General features: G+C 43.0%; 1 protein-coding gene across 6 annotated transcripts in view; it reads right to left on the bottom strand.

Annotated features, from left to right (window-relative positions):
- atp8b4 (ATPase phospholipid transporting 8B4) overlaps positions 1 to 22,641 on the bottom strand; it is a 302,360-nt gene extending 279,719 nt beyond the window's left edge. For 2 of the 6 annotated variants that reach the window (XM_059952733.1, XM_059952732.1), the window contains exons 1-2: positions 21,942 to 22,641; positions 17,295 to 17,379 (exon numbers count right to left, since the gene is read on the bottom strand). The gene's annotated coding sequence lies outside the window, so the exon portion shown is untranslated. Of the gene's footprint in view, positions 1 to 17,294; positions 17,380 to 17,483; positions 17,616 to 21,941 lie in introns of those variants that run through there. The other 4 variants (XM_059952731.1, XM_059952734.1, XM_059952730.1 and 1 more) reach the window with 4 other exon arrangements.
- Positions 22,642 to 26,023: the final 3,382 nt, after the last annotated feature.

Raw genomic sequence — 26,023 nt, forward strand, 5'->3', positions numbered from 1 at the left:
TGCAGCAAGACTTATTTAGTAACAAAGTACTAAACAAGGCATTACAAATTGATTCTGAAGTGACAATTTCCTTTGGTTGTTTTTAGAAAAAAAATGGACATGTTTCTATTCAACGTCTCATGGCAGTAACACAGAGTTTGGTTAAGAAACCAGAAATGATAGAAAATAGGAGTGGTATTCTTTTGATTTTTCAGATATGGGAATAAAAAGAGACTGAGATAGACAGGCGGAGAGGGAGAGGGAGATACAAAACCAAATGCTGGAAGAACGAGTGAGTGTCAAGCTGCATCTGAGGAGACAAAGAGGTGGTTGACACTTTGGGTTTGATTTCAGGAAACATCCAAACATCTGATGGTGTCCATCATTAAGGGCCCCGAGTACCCAGATCATGCCTTGTTCTCGTTGCTACCACCAGGAAAGAGGTGTTGTACAAGCCTGAAGGCACACACACAATGATTTGAAACAGCTTTTTCCCCTCTGCCATCGAACTTCTGCATGGACAGTGAACCCATGAACACTACCTTACTACTTTTTAAATTAAATAAGTAGTGCAAATATATATAGCATTGTGCAAAGCCAACAAATTTCATGATATACGCCAGTGATATGCAACTTGATTCAGATTCCGATTTTGCCACCACAGATGCTGACTGACTACGGAGTTCCTCCAGAACTTGTTTTTTCATGTTTTTTTCTAAATTGCTCCATATTCCAGCATCTGCAGCCTCTTGCACCTCCTGGGAATAACTTAATTTGACATGACAGTATAACATCGCCTATACTAGTAAAAGAACTCCAGCAAGCTATAGAGCTGTTTTGAGTCTTTGCACTGACCTGTAAAATACTATATTTATTCTTAGCTGGAATAAACATTTTAAAGCTGTTTTCCATTTAGATATTATTAATAGGACGCACTTCTTTTTGATCTAAGTCAGAGCATCAACTGTATGTCATGTCAGAAATGACATAATTGGACATTTATCAAAAGAAACTAAAACTAGAATTAAAAGTGATCATTGCAATTTATTTGGATTCAATGTCTGGGAAATGCCGTAGTTACACAACACTGGACACGGTACTCATCCAAAACTGGAATTTGTAAGATTAGCTTCCCCAGCCTCATCTCAGCAACGTATGCAATTAAGGAACACTGGTGGACTTTAATTAAACATTATCAACTCCAAATAAGATAAAATAAACATAGTCAGTATGGAATAATTCCAGTACCTTTCACTAAAGGTCTGTTATATAAAACAATGCAGCAAAATAAATACAAATTTCCCCTTAATTATCAATAGGCATTGAATATTTTCATTGTGCTACATCAGATCTTAGTATGTGGTGCAATCAACTTTGGTTCAGAATGCTGTTTGTGTTTGTTTCAATTGTTTCCAAGTTTTTTTTACTTTTTCCTTTCTCTTGTGCATCGAGCGCTGCTCTTTTGTTTTTATTTTTGTTCTTTTTTTCTTTAATTGGGTTCTTTCAGGTTTCTTGCTTTGTGCCTACCTGTGAGCAATCAAATCTCAAGGTTGCATAATTTATACATTCTTTGAAAATGAATGAATCTTGAATCTTTAATGTATGACATGGTGGTGCCGTATTTTAGTTTTACATCATGTGAAACATCATGCAGTTATAAAATAGGAACTTCTGGCCAAGCCCATTACCAAATCTTCAGCAACACTTAGACTTGAAAAGCTGTTGGATTTTTTGTCTCCCCCAGAATATAATTAATTTATTATCTTCCACTGTAACCATACAAAATGACAACCTTTTTTTTTTAAACAGCTGTGATTCTGCAATCGTTTTTGAACACGAGATTAAAACTTAGACAAGGATAATTTTTGCTCGCCTGTTGTAAACCATTGCTAGGATGTTTATTTCTGTCCATCAAAAGAAAGTTTTCCCTTGGGCTCTGCATGGGTCATATCCTTATAGGAATTTCTACCAACAGTCAAAATACAGAGTTTATTTAAACTATTTCCAAAATTTTCAGTGAAAAAAATCCAAATGCTTTTAAAATGGATTGTATTCAGCAAGATTCTTAGAATAGCAACAGGTTTTTTTGAACTGGATTCAGGGGGCAGAAAATCATCAGTATTAGGTTTATTATCACCAGCATGTGATGTGAAAATTGTTAACTTAGCAGCAGCAGTTCAATGCAATACATTATCTAGCAGAGAAAAAAATAATAAATAAAAATAATAATAAATAAACAAGTAAATCAATTACATCTATTGAATAGATTACAAAACATGCAAAAACAGAAATAATGTATATTTTTTTAAAAAGTGAGGTAGTGTCCAAAGATTCAACGTCCATTTAGGAATCAGATTGCAGAGAAGAAGCTGTTCCTGAATCGCTGAGTGTGTCCCTTCAGGGTTCTGTACCTCCTACCTGATGATAACAGTGAGAAAAGGGCATGCCCTGGGTGCTGGAGGTCCTTAATAATGGACGCTGCCTTTCTGAGACACCGGTCCCTAAAGAGGTCCAGGGTACTTTGTAGGTTAGTACCCAAGATGGAGCTAACTAGATTTACAACCTTCTGCAGCTTCTTTCTGTCCTGTGCAGTAGCCCCTCCATACCAGTCAGTGATGCAGCCCGTCAGAATGCTCTCCACAGTACAACTATGGAAGTCTTTGAAGAGATTTGGCATGTCAAGAAATACACTCAAACTCCTAATAAAGTATAGCCCCTGTCTTGCCTTCTTTCTAACTACATCGATATGTTGGAACCAGGTTAGATCCTCATAGATCTTGACACTTGAAGCTGCTCACTCTCTCCACTTCTGATCCCTCTTTGAGGATTGGTATGTGTTCCTTCATCTTACCCTTCCTGAAGTCCACAGTCAGCTCTTTTGTCTTACTGACGTTGAGTGCCAGGTTGTTGCTGCGGCACCACTCCACTTGCTAGCATATCTCACTCCTGTACGCCCTCTCGTCATCACCTGAGATTCTATCAACAATGGCTGTATTGCCAGCAAATTTATAGATGGTGCTATATCCTAGCCACACAGTCATGTGTACATAGAAAGTAGAGCAGTGGACTAAGCACACACTCCTGAGGTGCGCCAGTGTTGATCATCAGCGAGGAGGATATATTATCACCAATCTACACAGATTGTGGTCTTCCGGTGTCGTGGTTTCTCGTGCCCCACAAACGACCAGGAGACGCAGAAGATCCTTCAAGGTTTAAACTTTAATTTGCAAATCAAAGCTGAGACAGTCATTGAGCTAGTCGCTGATTGCCCACCGATCCTTGCACATAGCATTTTTTTATAGCAATCTCCTGGTTTAGTTGCATTAGCATATCCAATTGGTCTACAGTTGCGTGTCACAAGTACATCCACCACTATTGTTTCTACCTATTGACTTAATCATGTTCTAATCTACATCTCTTAGCTACCTCTCATTAACACACCATTATCTTCTACATTCTTAAGATTTCATTCTCTAGCAAATAGCAAGTTCAAAGCTGACTACATAGTTTTGGTTACACAGCAAACAAAGCAACTTTTATACTCCAATACTCTTAGGAAGTCAAGATTCCAATTGCAGAGGGAAGTACAGAGGCCCAGCTTCTGCAACTTCTCAATCAGGACTGTGGAAATGATGGTATTTAATGCTAAGCTATAGTCGATGAACAGCATCCTGAGGTAGGTATTTGTGTTGTCCAGGTGGTCTAAAGCCATGTGGACAGCCATTGAGATTGCATCTGCCATTGACCTATTGCGACGATAGGCAAATTGCAATGGGTTCAGGTCCTTGCTGAGGCAGGAGTTCAGTCTCGTCATGACCAACATCTCAAAGCATTTCATCACTGTCGATGTGAGTGCTACCAGGCGATAGTCATTAAGGCAGCCCACATTATTCTCCTTAGGCACTGGTATAATTTTTGCTTTTTTAAAGCAAGTGGGAACTAATGCCTGTAGCAGTGAGAAGTTGAAAATGTTCTTGAATCCTCCCGCTAGTTGGTTGGCACAGGTTTTCAGAGCCTTACCAGTACTCCATCGGGACCTTCTGCCTTCTGAGGGGGTTTACTCTCTTTAAAAACAGTCTAACATCGGCCTCTGAGCAGGAAACTTCACAGCTGTAGTTGTGTTCTACCTTTCAAAGTGGGCAGAGAAGGTGTTCAGTTCATCTGGTAATGAAGCATCGCTGCTATTCATGCTTTGTAGGAAGTAATGTCTTGCAGTCCCTGCCAGAGTTGCTGTGCATCCGATGTCGCCTCCAACCTCGTTTGAAATTGTCTCTTTGTCCTTGAAATAGCCCTCTTTGCAAATTATACCTGGTTTTCTGGCACAGGCCTGGGTTGCTGGGCTTGAATGCCACAGGTTTAGCCTTCAGCAGATGACATACCTCCTGGTTCATCCATGGCTTTTGGGTTGGGAATGTACAGTAATACTTTGTAGGCACACACTCATCCACACAAGTTGGTAACAACTGCAGTATACTCATCAAGGTTCGAAGATGAATCCCTAAATACAGTCCAGTCCACCGATTCCATGTAGTCCTATAAGAGCTCCTGTGCTTCCCTTGTCCAAACCTTCTTGGACCTCACTGGTGGTGCTGCAGTCTTCAGTCTCTGCCTATACTCAGGGAGTAGAAGTACAGCCAGGTGATCAGACTTCCCAAAGTGAGCGTGTGGAATAGCACGATAGGCATTCTTGATGGTGATGTAGCTATGGTCCAGTGTGCTGTTTCCTCTGGTGTTGCAAGTGATCTGTTGATGGTAGTAGCTTAGTGATTTTTTCAGACTGGCCTGGTTAAAATCTCCCAAAACAATGGTGAAGGCATTAAGGTGCGCTATTTCGTGCATGTTGATCCCATTACTCAGATCATCTAAAGCCTGTTTGACATTGGCCTGAGGTGGAATGTATACTGCTAGATATTCCAGATCTGGTGAACATAATTGGGACAGCACTGATATATTTGTGCTCCAAAAAGAGTTTATCATGAGGCATACTCCTCCAACTCTGCTTTTGAGAGACTCTATAGATCTATCCTGACAGTAAACAAGTCTATCTGGATTGCTGCATCCGGTACAGAAGGGGTTAACCAGGATTCCGTGAAACAAAGGACAGAAGCGGTCCCAATGTCCCTCTGATTCAGCACCTTGGCTCTGAGATCATCGATTTTATTCACCAGAGACTGCACGTTCGCCAGCAAGATCGTCGGTATTGGGAGTTTAAAACTGTTTCCTTAAACGCACTTGTAATCCTGATTTACGCCCACGCTTCCTCCGAGGTGTCCTCTGTGGGCACTTCCGACCACAATCAGTGTTGTTTCCATCAGTTTTAAGCAGCGATAGTTCACTTAAACTCAATAAGACATCTTTGTTGACTGTACTGACCTTGGAGGCAGTTGTGCTTTTTAGCTGTGCCAGGCTGAAATGGGAATATTTATTCATATTCATTGAGAGTACTGCTGCTACTTGTGCCTAATTAATTATTATTAATGAGTATTTCTATGTAATACTTCTAAATGATCTAAGGAAGAGCAGATCCATTAACATCCACTTTTCACCATTTCCAAACCTGATGAATTTTTAACGGAATGCCACTTCCTTGAAAACTCACCAACAGATGTGAAAAATGCTCTTTATGTACCTGACAGATTTTTCTAAAACAGCAACTAACACAAACACACACACACACTAAATCACACCATTTAGTGTACAAATATAATTCTGGAAGAAGAGTTAAGATACAGTACTGTTTTCAATAATTATCCAATAATAATTGTGATGAGATAGGAATCCTGAGAAAATATGGAGTGGAAAATTTCTGAGCTCATGTCCCTCATTCAATATCTCTACCTTCTGCACAGATTAATGGTCCCTATAAATGCCACAACAGTAACATAAGCTCCAGAATTGCCCTTATTTTTGTTCTTGAATCTTAAATCTACCCTATAAAAGTATTGTTCTCAAATAAGTAACCTTATTGGCAGCTTTAAACTAAGGAATTCAAAAAAGTCGGTTGATAGAGTTTTTTTTAAGGGTGGGCAAGGTCAACATCTGTTGCCCATTCCTGAAAGTCTACGAGTGAATAGTGATGAACCAGCTTCTTGAACCACTCTGTCCTTCTGGTGAATGTATACCCACAATGCTGTTGGGCAGGGAAAACCAGGATGGAGACCCAACAAAACTGAACCAACTACATATAGCAACATGCACAAAATGATGGGGGAACTCAACAGATCAAGCAGCATCCATGGAAATGAACAGATGATTGACATTTCAGATTGAGACTCTTCTATATATTTTGGTTTAGGATTGGAAGGGAACCTGCAGGTGATAGTACAGCTTGGAGGTTTGTTAATTTCTTCTGGTATAGAAATTTAATATTTCTAATAAATTGCAACTATATTCAAATATTTGTAAGTTAATCTATTTTTTAAATCTATTTGAACTGTTTTAAATTAGGTCTGCTCATTGGAGAAATCTAAGGGCAATTTATAGACCATTCACAGAAGCAAGTTATCAAAATACCACCAAGGTCTAATGATCTGATACCTGAAGCTCGGTGTTTCTTAGGACACTTGCAGAAGTTCCAAGGTCATCAAGAACTTCAAGGCTGCTCTGAAAGTGAAGGTGAGGAAATAGGGGCGAGAGAGAGGTAAGAGCAAGGGAAAGCTATGGCTTGAATCAGTGTAATTAGCATTAATTTTTCCAACATTATTTTTGAAACCAAAAAAAATCTCAACAAGATGAAGCTGACTGGATAGGCTGTGAAAAACACAATTATAATACCTGTCCTGATAAAAGTGGAACCTACACTGCATTGTTACATGTGGCTTCAATGATTTCTGGGTGGTGCTGTCCTCATGAACTCCTAGAGTTCATTTTAAACAGCTTTATCTCATTTTTTTTCCTCTGTTTAGAGAAAACTATGTAATCAGCAATATTCAGAACAGACAACACTAAAATCCAAAATACTGTTAGGAAGATAGCACAGACTTGCAATAATTTCAAAGGAGGCCAAAATGGAAATAAAGCCCCTGCGCCTAAACGTCTGGAGTCTAAATGTCCTTCATACTCTGCATAATCATGTCTTGTATTGCACATGTTTAACATGAGCAGATTTGGAAAGAGAACATAATGCAGCTTTACAAACAGCAGAAAATCTGCCGATGCTGGAAATCCAAAGCAACGCACACAAAATGCTGGAGGAACTCAACAGGTCGGACAGCATCTGTGGAAATGAGTAAACAGTGGCATTTCAAGGCTGGACCATCTCAGGACTGAAAGGGAAGGGGAAGAAGTCTGAATATAAAGGTGGGGGGAGGGGAAGGAGGCTAGCTGGAAGTTAATAGGTGAAGCCAGGTGGGCGAGAAAGGTCAAAGGCTAGAGAAGAAAGAATCTGCGAGGAGAGGAGAGTGGACTGTAGGAGAAAGGCACGGAGAAAGGGACCCAGAGGGAAGTACCAGGCAGGAGAGGAGTAGTAAAAGGTCAGAATGGGGAATAGAGGAAGTGGGGGGAGGGAGGGTGATGGGGAAATTTTGTTTACAATTGAGTGGTTTAGCCAACCTACTGAATTGGAAAAATGCCCAAAACACATTCAAATAGTAAACCATGATAAGATCGAGAACTTTACGTTCTATGAAATAATGGAGTATGCTATAAAGGTTTGGGAGCACAAATGAATTTTGAGTTAATGTTCTCAGAGGTATCATCTCATCTTTACAACACAGGAAGCCAATTGGTCCCTCAAGTCAGTGCTGGCTCTCAGCAAGTAACCCAGTTTGTTCAATTTCCCTGGAGCCCTGCAATCATTCAATCTGTATCAGTTGTCTCTTCAAGAAGGAAATTCGACATCATAACTACTTGCTGCATGGAAAAATTAACTTCTTCACGTTCGACTTTGTTCTGTTGCTCTTCACCTTACACTTATATCCCATTGATCTTATTCCTACTGGCAATAACTGCTTTTCTGACCAGACCCTTAACAGATACCTCTATCAAAAGTTAAACTGATCTTTCCTGCTGCAAGAGCCATCTCATCCATGGCAAACTATCATGAGACTTCCTCTTACCTCAGTTTGCTGCTTCCTGCAAGCTTCAGTGCTCAGGTTTTCCCCACCAATAATAAACAGTACTAAATCCAACTTATTACAAAACTCCAGGCCCACAACATCCACCTCAGTTCAGAAATAGAGGCACACATTAGGTCTGAACCATCATGGCTCAGAAATTTGAATAGTCAAAGGCCAAGCCTACAATTTAGCAATTGCCACTGACAGGTGCCGTAGCAGAAGTTGAAATTTCTCAACACCAGATTTATGGCCAGTATGTACGTTTGTAGTTGAAGAAAGAGAACTAACCCATATACCCAGAAATTTGAATAGACTTTAAATTAACTCTTTACAATATGTACTTCTGGTAATATTTATACATTTCTATACTACATACTGTGTGATTGACCACTATCCCTTAATATTGGCCTTATTTTAAGCAGTGACAAGACTACCTACAGAGGAGAGGTTGACTCCTTGACACAGTAGGGCCAAGATAACAACTCCCCTCTCAGTGTCCAAAAAACAAAAGAGCTGATTGTGGATTACAGGAGTGGAGACAGGCTCGTCCTGATTAACATCAATGGGTCTGCAGTTGAGAGAGTGAGTAGTTTCAAATTCCTCAGTATACACATCACCGAAGATCTCACTTGGACTGTACACATCAGCTGTGTGGCAAAAAAAAAGCACAAAAGCATCTCTTCCACCTCAGGCGACTGAAGAAGTGCGGCACAGGCCCCCAAATCCTCAAGACCTTCTATAGAGACACTATTGAGAACATCCTGACTGGCTGTATCACCCCCGGTATGGGAACTGCACCAACTTTGAATGCCGGACACTGCATTGTGCGGTGTGGACAGCCCAGTGCATCTGTGGGTGTGAACTCCCCTCCATTGAGGACATTTACAGCAGCAGGGGCAGAAAGAAGACCTGGAGGATCACTGGGGACACCAGTCACCCCAAACAGAAACTGTTTCAGCTGCTTCCATCTGGCAAACAGTACTGCAGCATTAAAGCCAGGACCACAGGCTACGGGACAGCTTCTTTCTACGAGCCATTAGACTTTTAAATTCACATGTCTGTACATTGCAACAGAGTCATAACACAAAGATTTTTACTCCCTCACGTTGTGGGATGGATGTAAGATTTAAATAAATTAATTCATTCATACACAGCAAATATACTCAATTTAAGATTCAAGGATTCATTGAAGGCAATAATATCAAGTGAAAATGGTAAACCATAGAATATTTATGATTTTGCTTTTTCGGTATTTTTTAGCAATTTTTTCATCTTTTCCTTTCAATTAATATTTCAGAAAAGTACCTCTCTGTTCCTCAGTACTTCCGACAAAGCTACTATTCATTGTGCATATCCTCATCTTATTGGTCCTCATAAAATATATAACTTCACATTTTTTGTGGGTTAAAATTCCATCTGTCATTTTTAGCTCACTTTATCTACTCATGGTAACATCATTCTCCAGTTTAAGATAATCCTTCTCATCATCGGTAATATCACATCATTGTTATTCCTCTCTGTGCTTTATAGCACATCAAGCAGCAACCTTGTCATTTCTTTAGCATTTCTGTCTACTTTCTTTAAAGAACGAGGACGAGTTGCGAGCTCAATGCCGAACCCAGTGAGGATTGAAAGCGTCCAAAGGGGCCAGCCAGATTCGAACCAAGGACCATTTGCCTCAAGGTCCAGTGCTGATGCCATTACACCACCAGTTGGCACAATTTTCACATCATGTGAACTCATTATTCATATCTCCTATATTCGTGTACAGATTACACTGGGCAAAAATTTTGTTTCCTGAATACTAATGGATTTTGAGCTGCTGATAACGAAAGACACCATGAAATTTCCCTTAAAAAAAACCCGCCTATATTTGTCATTTCAATTCATAATTCAAGATAATTAAAATGTTGCCCATGAAACCATAAAGCAAACGTGTCACTGAACATTCATCTTCTGCAGTCCCACTTAAGACTTCTTCCCTGCAAATCTTGGTGTTAGTCAGTGAAGAGCATGATGAAAAGTTTCACCAGGACGTCACAGTCACGGAGAAATGGTATCAGAGTAACTGGAATTCATCAATGCTGGTGATTAAGCCTTAGGCATTGAATGCAAATGAAAATCATCAACAAAGCATTTTTAGCCACGTTGAACTATTATGGTGTCAGCACCATTAGGCAATTAAACACATAACATTCAATAGAAATTAATTTCTTGGTTCTCCAAATTCCTATGTGATACAAGTAGTCTAATATCATATTTGTGTTCAGCTTCAAGCAGCCTAGCATAAACCAAAATATTTTTCTGAGGAAGCAATACTTTGAAAAACTTGTTGTACAGTTTATTAATGTATATAATAAACAGCAAGGTCACCTGCTTCATTCTCTGCATTACACCACTGGTCACAGATCTCCAATCTTAAAACTAGTCCTTGATCGTCACACACAGCCTCTTATTACCAAGCCAATTTACAACACTCTGGTTTCATACTAACCAGGAAACAGGCATTTTCTGCCTTTCAATCACACACCTCTATGATACTTTGAAGGCTAACACTTCCAACTCACTAATCGCTTGACAGAGCAAAACCTTTAATGTACAATAATTACATTAAATATATCCAGCCCTGCATTACATTGACAAAGACAATGCTTGTTGATTATAGTTACAATTGTTCCAAATGCTTCTGAATCAATAACTAATGAGTGCAAAATAAAATCTCATTTTATTTCAAACAAAATTACCATTTATCTGCTATTTAACTAAAGCACACATTGTAGCAGTGTGCTACACACAGCGCTAAAATAACAACACGGAGTCGGTAAATTGCAATTAAAGATGATTTTATTCGAACTTCACAGCCTTGCTTTAAAGCCTCCCTCATCCCGCCCTCCCCGGGCGTGGATGCTCTAAGGGACACGTACACACAAACCCCCGCAGGCTTTTCTCCCTTTGTTGCGGACCTGGCCTTTGTGCCTGCGTGCTGGCTATTTGTGAGCCGGTTCGAGTGTGCTAGGAAGTGGGTCGCCACATAACCCCCCCAGAACTGGCGATACACCCCCCAATGTCCACAGTCTGGGCCGGACCCTGTTTGGGAGGTCGGCCTCTGCGCCGCGGTGCAGGAAACTCGACTGGTTGCACCAGGTCCACGTGGGCCGGTTTGAGCCGGTCCACCGTGAAAACCTCCTCTCTCCACCCAACGTCCAGCACGAACGTGGACCCGTTGTTCCTGAGCACCGTGAACTGCTCCTCGTAAGGCCGTTGCAGCGGCGGCCGATGCCCACCCTGTCATACAAACACAAACTTACAGTTCTGCAGGTCTTTGGGTACACAGATCGGGTTCTGCCCATGCTGCGAAGTGGGTACGGGGACCAGGTCACCAAGCCTCTCGCATAGTCTGCCCAGGTTTCTTCCTCTTGCCCCCTTGGGGCTGGAATGAACACCCCGGGGACGACCAGGGGTGCGCCATACACCAAGTCGGCTGACGAGGCGTGCAGATCGTCTTTGGGTGCCGCGCGGATGCCAAGTAGGACCCAGGAAAACTCGTCCGCCCAGTTAGCTCCTCTCAGGCAGGCCATGAGAGCCGACTTCAAGTGACAGTGGAAACGCTCCACTAGTCCGTTCGACTGTGGGTGGTAGGCAGTGCTGTGGTGCAGCTGTGTCCCCAAAAGGCTAGCCACAGCTGACCACAGGCTGGAGGTGAACTGGGCGCCTCTGTCGGAGGTAATGTGGGCCGGTACACCAAAGCAGGACACCCAGGTGGTGATCAGTGCCCGGGCGCAAGATTCAGAGGTGGTGTCCTTGAACCGGTCCACGATAGTCAGGAGGTGCCGCACTCCGCGCGACACTGGCAGGGGGTCCACGATATCCACGTGAACGTGGCCGAAACGCCGGTGGGTGGGGTGGAACTGCTGCGGCAGAACTTTGGTGTGCCGCTGCACCTTGGCTATCTGGCAGTGCATGCACCTTCTAGCCCATTCACTGACCTGCTTGCGGAGTCCGTGCCAAACGAACCTGCTGGAGACCATCCGGACGGTTGTCCAGACGGAGGGGTGCGCTAAGTTATGAATGGAGTCGAAAACACGGCACCGCCAGTTTGCCGAGACGACGGGATGGGGCTGGCCGGTGGCGACGTCACAGAGTAGGGTCCTCTCACCTGGGCCCACGGGGAGGTCCTGGAGCTGCAAACTGGAGACTGCGGTTCTGTAACTCGGGATCTCCTCATCTGCCTGCTGCGCCTCTGCCAGTGCCTTAAAGTCTACCCCGTGGGAAAGGGCATGAATGTTAGGGCTAGACAGCGTGTCCGTCACGACATTGTCCTTACCCCGAGACGTGCCGGACATCCGTCGTGTATTCAGAGATGTAGGACAGATGGCGCTGCTGGCGGGATGACCAGGGATCGGACTCCTTTGTGAAGGTAAAGGTAAGCGGCTTTTGGTCCGTGAACGCGGTGAAGGGCCGACCTTCTAAGAAGTACCTGAAATGCCGGATTGCCAGGTATAGCGCCAACAGTTCCCAGTCGAAAGCACTGTACTTAAGCTCGGGTGGCCGCCAGGTGTTTGCTGAAAAATGCCAGGGGTTGCCAGTGCCCCTCGATGAGTTGTTCCAGCACCTCACCGACTGCCGTGTGAGGGTGGTAAGGACGTCCATTCTGGGGTGCACTAGCATTGCGGCGTTCGCCAAAGCTTCATTCGTTTGAACGAAAGCGGCGGCGGACTCCTCGTCCCAGGTAATGTCCTTGCCTGGACCCGACAGCAGGACAAACAGGGGGCGCATGATTCGGGCAGCTGAAGGGAGAAAGCAGTGGTAGAAATTAACCATACCTACGAACTCCTGAAGGCCTTTGATCGTGGTGGGTCGGGGGAAATGGCGGACCGCATCTATCTTAGCGGGCAGAGGGGTTGCCCCGTCTTTAGTAATCCTGTGGCCCAGGAAGTCAATGGTGTCGAGCCCGAACTGGCATTTGGCCGGGTTGATTGTTAGACCGCATTCACTCAGTTGGGCGTAGAGTTGACGGAGGTGGGACAGATGCTCCTGATGACTGCTGCTGGCTATGAGGATGTCGTCCAAATAGATGAATGCGAAGTCCAGGTCCCGTCCTACTGCGTCCATTAACCGCTGGAACGTCTGTGCGGCATTCTTCAGGCCAAACGGCATGCGGAGGAACTCGAAAAGGCTGAACGGGGTGATGAGAGCCGTTTTGGGGACGTCGTCCGGATGTATCAGGATTTGATGGTATCCTCGGACGAGGTCTACCTTGGAGAAGATCCGCGCACCGTGCAAGTTTGCTGCAAAGTCCTGAATGTGCGGCACAGGGTAGCGGTCCGGTGCGGTAGCCTCGTTCCGCCTGCGGTAGTCGCCGCACAGTCTCCAGCCCCCTGTCGCTTTGGGCACCATGTTCAGGGGGGAGGCCCATGGGCTGTCGGACCGCTGAATGATCCCCAATTCCCCCATCCTCTGGAACTCCTCCTTCGCCAGTCGGAGATTGTCTGGCGGAAGCCGCCGAGCACGGGCATGGAGGGGTGGTCCCTGGGCCGGGATGTGGTGCTATACGCTGTGTCAGGGCATGGCTGCTGTGAACAGTGGTGCCAGAACCGATGGGAACTCCGCCAGGACCCTGGTGAAGTCGTTGTCGGACAGCGTGATGGAGCCGAGGTGTGGGGCTGGCAACTGGGCTTCTCCCAGGGAGAACGTCTGAAAGGTCTCGGCATGGACCAGCCTCTGCCTTGGCAGGTCGACCAGCAGGCTGTGAGCCCGCAAAAAATCCGCGCCCAGAAGCGGTTGGGCTATGGCAGCCAGTGTGAAGTCCCACGTGAACCAGCTGGAGCCGAACTGTAGCTGCACCGTACGGGTGCCGTAAGTCCTTACAGTGCTGCCGTTCACGGCCCTCGGGGGGAACCCGGTGCCCTATTGCGGGTGTCGTAACCCATCGGAGGTAAGACGCTGATCTCGGCACCGGTATCGACCAAAAAACGGCGTCCCGACTGCTTGTCCCAGACATACAGGAGGCTATCCCGATGGCCAGCCGCCGTAGCCATCAGCGGCGCCTGGCCCTGGCGTTTCCTCGGAACTGGCAAGGCAGGCGACAACGGCGGGCTTCTGCGCCCCACCGCTGGTGGTAGAAACATCAGTGTTCGTTGGGCTCCCCACCCGTGCCTCTGGGGCTAGCGGGCTCTGCGGCCGGGCCTGGACTGGTTTGCTGCTGGGAGCGTGGCCTGGTGATCTGTGCGACGGATGCCCCGCTGACTTTCTTGGCGTTCCACAGCAAGTCCGCCCGGGTTGCCACCTTCCGGGGGTCACTGAAATCCGCGTCAGACAGCAGCAGGCGTATGTCCTCGGGCAGCTGCCCCAGGAATGCCTGCTCAAACATGAGGCAGGGTGTGTGTCCGCCGGCCAGAGACAACATCTCATTCATTAAAGCCGATGGAGGTCTGTCTCCCAAGCCATCCAGGTGCAGTAAGCGGGCAGCCCATCGCGCCGTGAGAGTCCGAAAGTCCTTAGGAGTAGGGCTTTGAATTCCGTGTACTTGCCGTCCGCCAGGGGAGACTGTATGAACTCCGTAACCTGGGCCGCTGTGTCCTGGTCGAGGGAGCTCACCACGTAGTAGTAACGTGTGTCCTCTAAGGTTATCTGCCGAACATGGGATTGGGCTTCTGCTTGCTGGAACCATAGGTGAGGTTGCAGCGTCCAGAAGCTTGGCAGTTTCAACGAAACCGCATAAACAAAATCGCTTGGACCATCGGGGTCACCAATTGTAGCGGTGTGCTACACGCAGCGCTAAAATAACAACACTGAGTCGGTAAACTGCAATTAAAGATGATTTTATTCGAACTTCACAGCCTTGCTTTAAAGCCTCCCTCATCCCGCCCTCCCCGGGCGCGGATGCTCTAAGGGACATGTACTCACAAACCCCCGCGGGCTTTTCATCCTTTGTTGCGGACCTGGCCTTTGTGCCTGCGCGCTGGTTATTTGTGAGCTGGTTCGAGTGCGCTAGGAAGTGGGTCGCCACAACATAGACTTTTATGTTAATGAAGTGAAAAGTCACAGAGAGTTCAAAACAGCATTACAGTCATAAGACACTGATGTGATGTTTGAAATGTTGACTTACAGACATATGGGGAACTAGATCTCCATTGTATTAACCCATCATTTAACCCAATTTACACACATTACTTTTTCTGTAGTTCAACAAGTACTTCAACACTGAAAATATGTCAACAGTCATGTGATAATGATGGGACATCTATCAAGCCTGACATTGCAATCAATGTATAAACTCTGAGACATGGTTTTAATCAATGTAGAAACTCTGAAACTCTGCAAAACTGCTTTATCTAACTGTCAAGTGAATGTCAATTATATGAATCGTTCCAATTGATATGAAAAGCTCTCTTACCAATATAAATGTCACAGCAGAAAAGAGGCTGAAGGTTACAACATGACTTTAGTGTACAGCAAACTCAAACAGTACAAGATTACTCCACGATGAAACATCTGAGGTTGTGAAATATGGCTCATGATATAACAGCAAGTTTATTAACAGCAATTTTTAGGGTTATGTGCCTGTAGACGATGAAGTAAATGAAAGAGTTAATGCAATTCTATTGCGCTCTGTTGTCAAACATAAACTAAATGACCATTTGCCTTGAAATACATCCATGTTTGATAGCCTTAAACACACTCTCTAGTTGTACTTTGCCTCTGAAGTTCCTCCAATTTACTTCAATGGGATGAATTTGAAGGACAGAGTAGAAGGTGACTGCATAGCATGTTCAGCACCACTGACCAGCAATTCATGTAGTTTAAATTATGTTCTGAATCATTGTAACTGAGAAACAATTTCAAATAACTTTAAACACAAAGATATTCTTTCAAATGTTTGTTCACAACTGACTTATTTTTAAAGAGCAAACACGAGGAAATCTGCAGATGCTGGAAATTCAAAACAACACACACACACAAAATGCTGGCGGAACACAGCAGGCCCTTCGTCAGGACTCGGCCCAAAACGTCGACAGTGCTTCTCCTTATAGATGCTGCCTGGCCTGCTGTGCTCCACCAGCATTTTGTGTGTGTTGTTTGACTTATTTTTAAACCCATTTCCTTATCATCACGATCCAGTTTTACCACATCCCCCCTCTGGTACCCTGCACACTTCCACATGCCACAAAGTCTTTCATTTCACAAGATTTCCTGGAGTTTGCTCTTGGCCTAATTTTTGGCCTTAAACGCTCCCTCCTGCTTTTGTTGATGTTGTTGTTCCTTCCCGCATCCTGTGGCGCATCGGGCAGCAACCTGACAGTTTCATTAGTAATTTTTTTTTGTCTGTTTTTTTTTTTAAAAGCGAAGCCAAGTCGTTAGCTCAACTGTCATCCCAACATGGATGGAAAGCGTACAGGGAACCAGCCAGATGTGAACCCAGGACCACTCGCCTCGAAGTCCAGTGCGGATACCTTTACACCACAGGCCAGTTCCCTCATGCTTTTCTTTTATATATAAAAAGTATCACATTCAATCAAGTTGGTCCATGCTCTACCTGCGTCTAATTCCAATTTTCTTCATTTAATTCTAATATCTGAAAAGGAAGAAGTGTTGAGAGCCAGACAAAGATCAAAGCTGTCGTGATGTTATCATGCTCTAATGCAGCAAGAGTTCCCAAACCTTTTTATTCTATGGATCAATACCATTTAGCAAGGGGTCCATGAACCCCACATTGGGGATCCTGTTCTAATGCAATAAGCTGAAGAGTGGGTTACAAAAAAAAGTGAAAGCATCAATTGACCATAGTTTAATGAACATTTCCCAACCTGCATCAATGACCACCCATGCATCATCTTTCTCATATGATATGATAGAGTAGTCAATGGAAATGATTTGGAAGATGTGCATCTCGGATGGTTGATTTGAGTTGTTCTCCGACCTTGGTGAGTTACCAGAAAACGTCTTATCACCACTCGAGGAGAAGTTGTCAGTGTGCTGTTGTCTGCAGTGCGTCCTAAAGGCCAACAATTCGGAGGACACACCACAATCAAGAGCACGCTGATGATATCTCCTTGCAGGGTGATGAAATATTTGCAAGGAAATTCCTAAGATCAGAGGACAATTCAACCAAACCAGCAGCTTCAGCATATAAATATGGATACATATATAAGCCATAATCAGCAAATGAATAAAGATGAAAGATTGTATTTAAATTCTGGCTGGTGTCCATAACTTTGTAAAACTGGATTAAAAACATGCTAAAAGTTCCAAACTTACCAGAATAGTAGATAAAGCTTTGCAATGATGACATGCCAAAAGGCACTGAGTCACTCACTGACCACGATTGATCCCAGCTTTGCTGCTATATGGGAGGAAAAGAGAATCAGAGATCAGAAATCCAAAACTTTCTTTCTTATTTTGGAAACAAAATGTCAATACAGTGACTTTCAAACTAATATAGCCTACTGTGCAAACTTGTCCGTGCATAGGTGTCCCCAGAGATGGGACAGAGTCTGTAGCATTCATAAAAAGTTGAGTAGTATTGACTTTTCATGCCACAAGTTCCTCTTTGCTTTGTTCAAACTTTTCTAATTTAGGAGTTGCGGCAAAAAAAAATCAAATAAAATTTAAACTGCAAGAGATTTTGCAGATGGTGGAAATCCAGATCAACATATACAAAATGCTGCAGGAACCGAGCAGGGCTGTGGAAAGGATTAAAAACTCAACACTTCAGTCGGAGTCCTGGTGAAGGGTCTCGGCCCAAAATGTCAACTACTTATTTCTTTCCATAGATGCTGCCTGACCTGTTGAGTTCCTCCAGCATTTTGTATGTGTTACAAAAGAAAAACTAAGAAGGGTTAAAAGTTCACATCAAGCCTATTACAATAATAAATGCAGTTTAACTGAACAAGTCAGTCATTTAAACTTGACATTGCTGTTACAGAGCAGTATTAAGGAAATGACTGGCCCTGAGTCAACCCAAGAATGTTTTTGCTGGAATCAACTAACATTGTAAATGATTCATTCGATCTCATGTAAAAAACTCAAGTAACTTGTGCAACAATTAAAAGGTTTCATTTGGGGAGGGGGGGGGGGGTGGGCAGAAAATAAGGTAGCACTAATACACTGAATTTAGACCTCCAGGGCCTGACATGGAATTCATCCAAGCATAATGAAATGAGATCAGATCTACTTGTTCTAAAAATTCTACTTCATTAAGTTTACTTTATATAAATGAATTCAAAAGGGAGGAAATGGTGCTTCGGTTGTACAGAGCCCTGTTCTATTTTGAGTTCTGGGCATCATACCTCGAAAGATCCATTGTCCTCAAAAGGAATTCAATGTAGTTTCATTAAAATTATATCAGGGCTTAAAGATTACATGAGGCATGCAAAAAAATCTCACTTTCAGAAAGTTCGAGGCTGATCTAATTTAGATATTGGAAATGAGGAGAGATTATATACAGCAGATATCCTCTGGTGCAACAACTCAGAACAAAGAGGACATAATTTTAATTAGAGCAGCCCAGTGTCAAATCAGTAAAGAACTGTTTTCATATTAAGAATCAGAATCAGAATCAGGTCCAATATCACCAGCATAGGTCATGAAATTTGTTAACTTTACATTATAAATATAGAAAAAAAACTGAATTACATTAAGTACATATATATGTACTGTATATTAAATAGTTCAATCAAGGTAAGTAGTGTAAAAACAGAACTTTAAAAAAAGTAGTGAGGTAGCGTTCATGGGCTCAATGTCCATTCAGGAATCAGATGGCAGAGGGGAAGAAGCAGTTCCTGAATCACTGAGTGTGTGCCTTCAGGCTTCTGTACCTCCTTCCAGGTGGTAACAATGAGAGGAGGACATGTCCTGGGTGGTGTCGGTCCTTGATGATGGGAAGCTGCTTTTCTGAGGCACTGTTCCTTGAAGACGTCTTGGATGTTACGGAGGCTACTGCCCATGTTGGAGCTAACTACATTTACAGTTCTCTGCAGCTTACTTCAATCCTGTGCAGTAGCTTCCCCCCCCCCCCCACCCCCGCATGCTAAACCAGACGGTGATGTAGCCAGTCAGAATACACTTCACATTACATACATAGAAGTTTTCAAGTGTTTTGGGTGACAAAACAAATTTCCTCAACCTCCTCATGATAAATATATGCAGCTGCTGTCTTGCCTTACTGGAAACCAGGAACTCAATTATCCAAAAACCCTGGGCCAACTTTAATTCAGATTGGTAGATTTTTGTTTAGGTAAAGGAATCAGAGGAAAAACTGAGCTGAGTTAAATTTCAGTCTCAATTTAACATAACAGTGGAAGTAGCTTAGGACCATTACTATAAAGGCCTAATCCTGCTCCTATATTCAAAAGATAAAGTCAGTAATGAGATAAGAACAGTTGAGATGTATTTAATTCCATACCACAAGCACACTGAAACCAAAAATGGACTAGAGCGAAAAGTGTAACTGTTTCCCGTGAAGTGGCACCTTAGGCTCCAGAGGAAAAAGTGATTTCTCACTCATTTTTAAAGCATCTTCATAACTTTGCAAGACCCAACACAAGGAAATGCTTCCCCAGTTTTGGACATAAAGAGAACATTTACTACAAACAACAATGAGTAATTCTAAGAATCAGCACCAGAGTTGAAACAAAAATATTTAGGGACTCACTCTTCAACATCATACTTTTCTTCACTCTACCAAATAATGTAGAGATCATCTAAGTCACAAGATATAAAGGTGGATCATCTGTCATAGTCTGCTGCAATAGCCTTCAAGCAAAATGACAATCAGTTGTCCATGGAATGGTGAAAGAAATAACTTGGAGGCTGTTTTTGAATAGTTTCACACTGAAACCAAATTGGAATTGAAGTGAAAAATGATACCGTGTAGGCTAGAGCAAAAAGTGTTGAGTTGACACTATTGAACCAATTAAACTGCGTCTATGGCATCATTTTAAGCTTGCAATATCCATGCTATTTCACCCTATGGATTTTGTGGTTAGAGCCAACTTGCAGTTCTGCTCTTAAAGAGCCAATCTAGCCATTATATTTAATGAAAATAGCTTCCTTCAGTTCCTGTACAATAAAAATATATCAACCTGTGATTGGAATCTCCAAATATCTGCCAACTTCTCGTGCAAAACCTAAATTAGATCAACTGAGTGTCCATCAGGTAAGGAGTTTGAAATTTAAAAGTAATGACATTAATTATATTCATTGCAATAAAGTTAATGCCATTTAGTTTTGCTTTGATCACAGCAATACATAAGAACATCAGTTATATACTATTAACTTTTTCCAATTTTATACCATTTAGTTTAATTCTTACAATTGAAAAGAAACAAGTTATTTTCCGATGAGATTATATTAAGTTATTTCTAAGTCTATTCACTGAGGCAATAATACAAGAAATTGTGTTGTTCATTGTGTAGTGCTCTGTTGCTCAATAACTCCAGAACATTTTGTTTTGAAGTCTGCTGCAATGGTATTTTACCTTGATCCTTGCCCGCATTGCCATCGCTGCAAGTACTCAGATAACAGCATTCTTAAAAATAAATTACTTTCTTTTTTAGTTTGCAGATTTATTCTTAAAATATATGTAAACACTAGAGCAAGGAACAGAATCACCAATGAACAAGGCAGGAAAGCATGATAGTAGCTGCCAAGCCAATTGAAAGAAATCTCACACGTTACATATAACCACAGACACGTGTAGGCATCTGAGAACCTGGGTATGCTCAACTTATCTGTGTGATGTAATCATAGTAGGGAGGAGCAGTGAGACACAGCTAATACATATTATAAGACGTGGTACCACACTTACGATTTGAGATCATGATACAAAATCCCAAATGGTCTATTAATGGTAACTTTCAAAATAAAACATAAAAAGGAAGTAGAACTGATTGGATAACTTGCAAGAAGCAATAAAGACACAATGGGCTGAATAGCCTCCTTTCTGAGTTACATCAAATTTAGGCTTCTGTTTGTTCTGCTGTATTAAAATCCAAGATCCATGGCTGCTTTGGAACACTACTGCAGTCTCTTTCCCTATATGTACTGCATTATATAACTAATTGTGTATTACAATGCATAAACACACTTGTATTCAAAACTGAAGCAAACATTAAGGAACCTCAGATTCTTGCTATTACACATGCAGTATAATATTATCATACTGTAGACTCACTGCTTAGAGAGAAAAAAAAGAAAAAGAAAAATTGAGATGTTAAATCGAATCATTTACTATGTTGTATATGTCTAACCATCTAGAAATTGACATGGTTTTGATGAAGCAATCAAGTACAACTTCTGCTGGCTATATTGCCATCTGATCCCCTCTAACTCAGGACTATTTTGATGGCCTTCAGTGATAACAAATCTTTAAAGCACAGGAAGTTACCACAATGTGGTGGCTATGCCAATGAAAAACACAGTAATCCCACTTCCCTGTTTGGGGTCTGCAGCCCTGTAGGTTAGAACATCTCATGTGCATCCAGGTATTACTTAGATGAGGGTTTCTGCCTCAACCACACTTTCAAGCACCACTCAGTGGACGAACGAGCGCGAATAACCTCAACGTGATGCGGACAATTTTTTATCTCCTATTCCCCACTTCTTTACCGAACCTAACTCTGGGTTTTCCAAACTTCCCAGGATTGTAACTAGCCTTGTACAAATGCATGACATATTTTCTACTGTGCATTATTACACACACACGCCAGCCCCATTCACAAAATATTTTACCTTTCTTTAAGTCTGTTCCCAGACTACATTGGGATTTGAATAATATGGTAGTTCCCTCAAGTACACTGACTAACTCTGGGTAACATTCCTGCCTGCTTCTTTGTAGGCGACAAGTAGAATTGCCGTCACAAACCACAACGATGAGTGCATTCTTATAAATGTTTACATATTTACCAGCAAGCAGCACGCTGAACAACGGAAACCTTCTCCTGGATTTCAAGGACCTTCCACCTTTATACGAGGGGATACAATCCTCGCTTCTTCACCGCACAAGTCAAGAGGTTAATTATCTCAGGAACACGGCACCCCGAACAGTCACCGCCGGTCATTTATCGCGGGAGAGGCACGGCCCTTCGAAACGAAGTTGAAGACTCGGTTTACAATTCCACTCTTGCTCGAGCGGATTTCCTGCTGTCCCCGCCCCGTTCTGCCTCCTCAGGAAGGGAATGCGCCGTCCTCCCACTCACAGCCCTCTCGGCGTGATACTCACCGGGGTCCCGTCGTCTCGCCGCCCTCACACACCCAGTCAATGCAGAAGTGAGGGCGGAATTCGCCGGGGCTGCTGTAAGCGTGGCTTAGTCAGCCCCGAGCGAGAGAGAAACTCCGGCTCCCGGAGCACCGGAGGGTAGAGTAATTGCTGAGAGGAAGCCGGAGAATGAGAAAGATATAGACGCTGCTTTTTTTTTACAGAGGATACACAGGCACTGTTTATTTTACTTGGCTTTGGCTTTCTATAGGAGTTACGCTGACACTGACTTTTATGGGTGGAACAGGCACTGGTTCCTACAGAGGAAATATGGACTCTAAATTGTCAGAGCAGAGCGTTCCATGGAGAGGTCACTGCCTCCCTCCTTGGACAGTTTGGTGCCTCTCTTCCCAGTTGAGCCAGGCAGTGCCTATGACTCCTGGTCAAACCAGGAACATCTTCATCTAGAGAAGTTACTGCCTCTAATCCCTCCTCCCCTTAAACACCAGTTCCTCCCTCTTCTGGAAAAACCAGTCACTGAAAGCCACAGGGTACCTCAAGTGGACAAGCCAGTGCTTCCAATCCACAACCCCTTTACAGGCCAGAATCGCCTTGTTTAACAAGTCAGAGCCTTGTTTACAGGTTGAACCAGAGCCTCCTCTCCTGTACAGAGGAATGTCTCACAGAAAAGCCAATACTTTTCTGTATTGAGCACTGGGTTGCTGGAGATGCGGGCACCCATCGTTTTGACTCGGGAGAGGGGCACTTACTGGATTGATGGGGCAAGGGATGACCAATGGTTTGATGAGAAGAGGAGAGATGCCCACTGGATTGACCAGGGAGGGTTAGGGGTGTCAACTGCATTACAGAGGGGAGGGGGAGGGGCACCCATTGGATGGTCCAAAGGAAAAAAGCCCTTGATTATACTGGAGCAGTACTGGCCTCTCTGGGCAACAACATCCTATCCTTCCCCAAGAGGGGATGGGAATGGTTGAGAAAGGTTTCCTCATGATGTGCATTGTCCGCAAGTTGCACTCAAAAACTTGAGCCGAGCAGCAGCCCCTGCTTTGAGTGCACTTGAGGTAGAAAGCATTTCGTCCCTTGGCCCGGTGTCCTGCCATATACAAAGCTACACCTCATGGGCTACATGCTGAATAAGTTCATTTGAACTCCATGAACACCAATGACAGATTCCCAGTGTCATAGTCTCATTATAAATTCCCAATAATCTCCAGATCCCTGAACCATAGGGTTGCTTGTTTGTGTTCGTGCTTAACATTCAGTGTGGGTGTGGTTGCTATTGTGACTAAAAATGGGGCTGTGCACAAATTTCAATGTTCAGACCACACCTGTATTTTTCATAGATTTTATCTTCTTCTTCTTCTTGAACCCTTAGCTCCCAGTGGAGCACAGTCCATGAATGACCTCCTATCTCTCTCATCCTCTGAAGTCGATGGTATGGTTGGAGTTCATCAATGCTTCTGCAATCCACTGTAGAGGGGAATTGGCCTATGCATCTTCACCAGAGCCCTGTTGGCTAGCCTTATCCATCACCTCTCAAAATGGAGACATAGGATTGAACTTTGAGAGGTGATAGATTTTATACTCCTGCCCAATTGCTTTTAAATCAGAATCAATTTACAATTTTTATTGCACCATTAAGATGCCTATTTTCCCTTAGTGTCATCAACACAAGTAAAAGTTGTCCAATTAAGAAAATTACCCTTTTTAAAAGGGCCATAACTAATAGCAACAAAGTACAAAAAGCAAAGGCAAACAACAGATAGAATAATAGCTGTTTTCACAATCAAATCTTCAACTGCACTATTCACAGAGTGCATACTAATACAAATGAAAAATGCTGGAAATATTGGACCGGTTTTGGGCAGAAGGTGTCATGCTCTTTGATAACTGCCCCATGTTCTTGTGCATTGGCTAATATAAGCTACAGAATAGGGCAGTCACTTAACCAGAGTAAATTATTCTACAGATCACATCTTACCTGGGCACATTGCTCGCCATCTCAGCAGGTCTCCTACCTCTTTCTCCTAACTGAGTGACTGAAGTTCAGGAGCTTGGGTAGGAGATGAAGCCAGAAATTGAACAAAGTCCATTTCAGGTTTATTCAGATCAGAATTGCCTTCATAGACCTCGTTACATCAGTTTCAAATTCTAACAACACCCAGCTTGTTCTCATTGCCCTTGGCCCCTTCTTCTATCTCCAAACTGTCAGCCTGGGTTTCCACCCTAACAATAAATGAGCAGAATTTTCCTCCTGATGAATAAAGGAAAGAATGAAAACAAACTTCTGGCAGTGTTGATTCCAAGATAAACAAAGGACCACGTATCTTTGTCATCGTTAATGCTGGCCACTTCCACCTCTGTGATAATGCCTGTCTCCACTCTAGGCATGAGTCATCACTGTCAGGAAAGTTTTAAATAGATGTCAGCTGTATGGCAGTTTTTATCATGACCATAAACTTATTTTTAAACTAAAAAACCCACGTGAAGAATAAGTTACGTTTTTGCATAGTTGATGCTTGGTGATCATTAGAAGAACATAAAGAAAAATTACACTGGCTTTCCTTGTCCAAATTATTGATAAAGCTTGGGTAAGTAAGATCCATCCTATAAGCAATCCCTGCAATTGGTCAGATGTCACAGTCTTTGATTTTGTTTTCTGTCTGTTATCTAATCCACAACCGATACATAGAGGAACAGTTCAGGAGGTAGATTTTATAAAGGTTCAAAAATAACAAAGTTTTTGTCATGGATGACTTAATATTCCCTAACATTTATTGGTATCACCTTAGATAGGGTAGAATTTCTTAGCCATATCCAGCAAGGATTCCTGACACAATATATGGACAGGCTAACTAGAGGAGAAGCCATATTGGAACTACTATATCTGGTCAGGTGATAAATCTTTAGGTGGGTATGTATTTTGGAGACAATGACCGCATGTCTTTAACCTTTAGCATAGCCTTGGACAAGGTTAGGAGTAGATAGTATGTGAATTATTTGGGGGAGTGCTAATTATGATGCTATTAAGCAGGAACTTGGGAGCGTAAATTGGGAACAGATGTTCTCAGGGACATGTATGATGGAAATTGGAAGTTGTTTTGGGAGCACTTGGGTGGGATTCTAGGTAGGTTTGTCCCACTGAGACAGGAAAAGATTGGTAAGGTGAAGCCATGTTTGACAAGAAATGTGAAATATTAGTCCAGAGGAAGAAAGAAACTTACTTAAGGTTTAGGAAGCAAGGATTAGACAGAGCTCTAGAGAGTTATAAGATAGCCAGGAAGGAGTTTAGGAATGGTTTAGGAGAGCTAGAAGTGGGCAGGAGAAGGCCTTGGCAAGTATAATTAAGGAAACTCCAAGGCATTCTACACAAATATGAAGAACAGAACAATGACTAGAGTGAAGTTAAGACCGAACAGGGATAGAAGAGGAAATGTGTAGGGAGTTGGAAGAGCTAGGGGAGGTTCTTAATGAATCCTTTGCTTCAGTATTCACCAGTGAGAGGGACCTTGATGTTCGTGCAGACAGTATAAAACAAGCTGATATGCTAGAACATGTTGATATTAAGAGGATGTGCTGGGACTTTTGAAAAACACTAGGACAGATAAATCCCCAGGGCAGGATTGGATATATCCTGGATTACTACAGAAAGTGAAGGAAGAGATAGATACACCCTTGGAGATGATCTTTGCATCCTCACTGGCCACAGGACCAGAACCAGATGATTGGAGGGTGACAAATATTTATTTCTTTGTTCAAGAAAAGGAGT

This window comes from Hypanus sabinus, chromosome 28, assembly GCF_030144855.1.
Source record: "Hypanus sabinus isolate sHypSab1 chromosome 28, sHypSab1.hap1, whole genome shotgun sequence".
Classification (NCBI taxonomy): Eukaryota; Metazoa; Chordata; class Chondrichthyes; order Myliobatiformes; family Dasyatidae; genus Hypanus; species Hypanus sabinus.